General features: G+C 43.4%; 1 pseudogene; it reads left to right on the forward strand.

Annotated features, from left to right (window-relative positions):
• The first annotated feature begins 815 nt into the window (after window positions 1–815).
• LOC133747977 (T-complex protein 1 subunit eta-like) lies at window positions 816–2,571 on the forward strand (annotated as a pseudogene).
• The last annotated feature ends 2,308 nt before the right edge of the window (window positions 2,572–4,879 follow it).

Below are 4,879 nucleotides of genomic sequence, written 5' to 3' on the forward strand. Positions count from 1 at the left end.
GTAGTACTGCTCCTGGGCTCAAAAAGAAGAGAGGGAAAAAAATGATCTATCTCTGATACCCTTGCAGCTCCCTGCCGAGGCTCTTTATTCGCTGAATAAAACAGAAGTCATGCAGAGGGATCACTCACAGGTGTGCCCTTGCAGGTGACTCTTGGGAAAGAGGATAGTGTAGAGAAATGCTACACTCAGAAGCATGGTTTTACCTGGACCTTGAGAAACAAGAAGCAGCTCACTGGGAAAACTTCTCTGGGAGCAGGGGGATGGGAAGGGGCGGAGGGTGAGATGATCTAGGCCAGGAAACTGGACAAGGGGACAAAGGATTGAAAAGAGGAACTTTTGTTTCTGGATTCAATGTGATTAGAATTTAGGACTGTATTAAGGTATTGGTGTATGTTAGAGACATTAGGAAAGACAACTTCCCTCTTCTGTTTTGGGTGAAATCATCAGATGTTGGAATGTCTAAATTCCCTGAGTAATTATACAATTCACTTTTACTGTAAAATGTTGCATTAAATCTTGCATTGAGCTCTCTCTCACTCTGTCTCTCTCTTTCTGTCCCTCTGTCTGTAGCTCTTTCTTTCTTTCAGGTTGGGGGCAAGTGTGTCCTGAACTTAACACTTTGCATAGGAATGTAATATTTTTGTATGTGTGCACATGCAGGTGCCCACATACAAATGCAAGACATGAACCTGTTTGGCAGCCTGAGGAAGACTATACAGTGCTTCTCAAAACAATCTTTTCAGATCTCTAAAATACAGTACACAGGGCTATAAAGGAAATAATATAATGAAATATTATTATAATGAGAGGTTCTCTAGCGCGAGGCATTGTGGGGTTGCTGGGCGGCCCGTACACAGAGAAGGGAGGAGGAGTAGCGGGCTACTGAATAAGCTTCCAAGATGATGCCAACACCAGTTATCCTGTTGAAAGAGGGGACTGACAGCTCTCAAGGCATTCCCCAGCTTGTGAGTAACATCAGTGCCTGCCAGGTGATTGCTGAGGCTGTTTGAACCACGCTGGGCCCTCGTGGCATGGACAAACTTACCGTGGATGGCCGAGGCAAAGCTACAATTTCCAACGATGGGGCCACAATCCTGAAACTCCTTGATGTCGTCCATCCTGCAGCAAAGACTTTCGTGGACATTACAAAATCCCAGGATGCTGAGGTTGGTGATGGACCCACCTCAGTGACCCCTGCTGGCTGAAGAGTTCCTGAAGCAGGTGAAACTGTATGTGGAGGAAGGGCTGCACCCCCAGATCATCATCCGAGCTTTCCGCACAGCCACCCAGTTGGCAGTGAACAAGATCAGAGAGATTGCTGTGACTGTGAAGAAGCAAGATAAAGTGGAATCGCTTCTCGGCCTTTTGGCTAAGCTCAAGTGTGTGTGAAGATAAAGTGGAGCAGAGGAAGCTGCTGGAGAAGTGTGCCACGACAGTGCTGAGCTCCAAGCTCACCTCCCAGCAGAAAGCCTTCTTTGCTAAGATGGCGGTTGATGCAGTGGCGATGCTTGATGATTTGTTGCAGCTTAAAATGATTGGAATCAAGAAGGTCCAAGGTGGAGCCCTAGAGGAGTCTCAGCTGGTAGCTGGTGTTGCGTTCAAGAAGACTTCTCTTACGCTGGGTTTGAAATGCAACCCAAAAAGTACAATAATCCTATGATTGCCCTTTTAAATGTTGAGCTTGAGCTGAAGGCCGAGAAAGATAATGCTGAAATCAGAGTCCACACAGTTGAGGATTATCAGGCTATTGTTGATGCTGAGTGGAACATTCTCTATGACAAGTTAGAGAAGATCTACCATTCAGGAGCCAGTCATCTTGTCCAAACTGCCCACTGGGGACGTGGCCACCCAGTACTTTGCTGACAGGGACATGTTCTGTGCCAGCCGAGTGCCTGAGGAGGATCTGAAGAGGACGATGATGGCCTGTGGTGGCTCCATCCAGACCAGTGTGAATGCTCTGTCACCAGACGTGTTGGGCCGCAGCAGGTGTTTGAAGAGACCCAGATTGGAGGCGAGAGATATAATTTCTTCACTGGCTGCCCCAAGGCCAAGACTTGCACCTTCGTCCTCCGAGGTGGTGCTGAGCAGTTGTGGAGGAGATGGAGCGGTCCCTGCCTGATGCCATCATGATTGTCAGGAGGGCCATTAAGAACGATTCAGTAGTGGTTGGTGGCGGGGCCATTGAGATGGAGCTTTCCAAGTACCTGCGAGATTACTCAAGGACTATTCCAGGAAAACAGCAGCTGTTGATTGGGGCGTATGCCAAGGCCTTGGAGATCATCCCACGTCAGCTGTGTGACAACGCTGGTTTCGATGCCACAAACATCCTCAACAAGCTGCGGGCTCGGCATGCGCAGGGCAGCATGTGGTACGGGGTGGACATCAACAACGAGGACATTGCCGACAACTTTGAGGCCTTTGTGTGGGAGCCGGCGATGGTGCGCATCAATGCCTCCGAGGCAGCGTGCCTTATCGTGTCGGTAGATGAAACCATCAAGAACCCCCGCTCCACTGTGGATGCGCCGCCAGCAGCAGGCCGTGGCCGTCCCCATTGAGGGGCACCCTGTCCATCATATGGCTGCTTACAGAGTCCATTTGCTGTCCCCGGCTTGGTTAGTTGCTGTTACAAGGAAGGGATAGTAATTGGCCCAACTTCTCCCTGGAGGGTATTTAAATAAAACTTAACACTTAGAGTTAACTTAAAAAAAAAAAGAAATATTATTATAATAAATTTAAAAAATGTGATGTAATGAAATATTAGTTTCTTTATTAATTCAGTAAGGAGCATATTCCTGTGTTGGGTCTATTTACTATCATAATTTCAATGTAATGATATAATTATAGAAAGTACGTCAAGATAACAATTGTAATGTTAAATGATAACACCTGTGATTTCTACGAATGAAAATGACAATTGGAGAAAATGTTAAAAGTTCACTTAGAGGATAAAAACTGAGGTGTAATTTTTCCCATCCAAGCTTGGAACCACTGGAAGGCTGTGGACCCCCACATTAAAAACCCCTGTGTTAAAGTATATTTCCCATATCCATAAACAAGTCAAGGGGATGCTACAATTATTAAATTTACCAAATGTGGAGTGAATGTATATCTTATGCCAAACATTGTGCTAAGGGGATACACAGTGAGGGCAATTTTTAAAGCACTTTAAAATTCTATAGAAAAATGTAATTATCCCTAAATGGCTAGTCACAAAATACTAGAATGAAATAGGTAAAGATTTTATCTACTATTTCATGGAGACAATTCATAACACACAGCAATATTCAGAGAATAATATACTGAATTTAATGTAATAAAAAAACCTATGACCGCTAAATTACATTAATGAAAAATGTAACTTCTTTATTTTTATGACAGAGATTTAGCCAATTATAATCATTGTTAATTCATACAATTGGACGCAAGTCATGCCTTATTTCAGGGAATAGGCTGCAAAGATATTATCTTCCATTAAAAGTCATTACAGATGTACTACTGTAAAAGACCTTTTGTTGAAGTAAAAGGTAAATAAAGACAAGTTCACATGTCATTGAATTAGTAGGGGTTCTCCAGAGACACAGAATCAGCAGAGTATGTGTGTGTGTGTGAGTGTGTGTGTGTGAGTGTGTTATTTTAAGGAACTCTCAGGATTATGGAGATTGGCAAATCTAAAATCTGCAGAGTAGGAGATCCAGGGATCTCCTACCATAGTTGTTGCTGTAGTTCAAGTCCAAGGACTGTCTGCTGATGAACTCTTTTGCCAGAGGTCAGGCTTTTGCTCCATTTAGGCCTTCAACTGATTGAATGTGGCTCACTCACATAATGGAGGGCAATTTGCTTTACTCAGTCTAGTATTTCAAATGATAATCTCATCTAAAAACAACCACAGACACACTCAGAATCCTATTTGCCCAGATATCAGAGCACTGTAGCCCAGCTGAGTGGCAAATAAAATGAACCATCATCATCACAAATGTCAGACTTAATGAATTTTCCCAAAGTGAATACATCTGTGTAGCCAGGACCCCATACTAGAGGCAGAACATGAATAAGCACCCCCAGAATCTCCCCTCGTGTTCTTTTCCAGGCATATGTCCTTACCAGTCCCTCAATGTCTAACAGTGTACTTTTTTTTTCCTTTTCAACTTTTATTTAATAAATATAAATTTCCAAAGTACAACTTTTGAATTATAGCAGCTTTTCCCCGCCATAACCTCCCTCCCACCAGCAACCATCTCGTCTCCCACTCCCTCTCCTATCTCATTCTTCATCGTGATTCATTTTCAACTATCTTTATATAGAGATCAACTTAGTATATACTAAGTAAAGATTTCCACAGTTTGCACCCACACAGACACACAAAGTATAGAGTACTGTTTGAGTAGTAGTTTTACTGTTAATTCACATAGTACAACACATTAAAGACAGAGGTCCTACATGGGAAGCAGGTGCACAGTGTCTCCCGTTGTTGATTTAACAATTGACACTCTTAGTTATGATGTCAGTAATCACCTGAGGATCTTGTCATGAGCTGCCAAGGCCTCTTGAGTTCACCAACTCCGATCTTATTTAGATAAGGCCATATTCAAAGTGGAAGTTCTCTCCTCCCTTCAGAGAAAGGTACTGCCTTCTTTGATGGCCTGTTCTTTCCACTAGGATCTCACTCACAGAGATCTTTCATTTAGGTCATTTTTTTTTTGCCACAGTGTCTTGGCTCTCCATGCCTGAGAAACTCTCATGGACTTTTTAGCCAGATCCGAATGCCTTAAGGGCTGATTCTGAGGCCAGAGTGCTGTTTAGGGCTTTTACCATTCTATGAGTCTGCTTTGTATCCTGCTTCCCATGTAGGATTATTCTCTCCTTTTTAATTCTATCAATT

Source organism: Lepus europaeus, chromosome 19 (genome assembly GCF_033115175.1).
Source record: "Lepus europaeus isolate LE1 chromosome 19, mLepTim1.pri, whole genome shotgun sequence".
Lineage (NCBI taxonomy): Eukaryota > Metazoa > Chordata > Mammalia > Lagomorpha > Leporidae > Lepus > Lepus europaeus.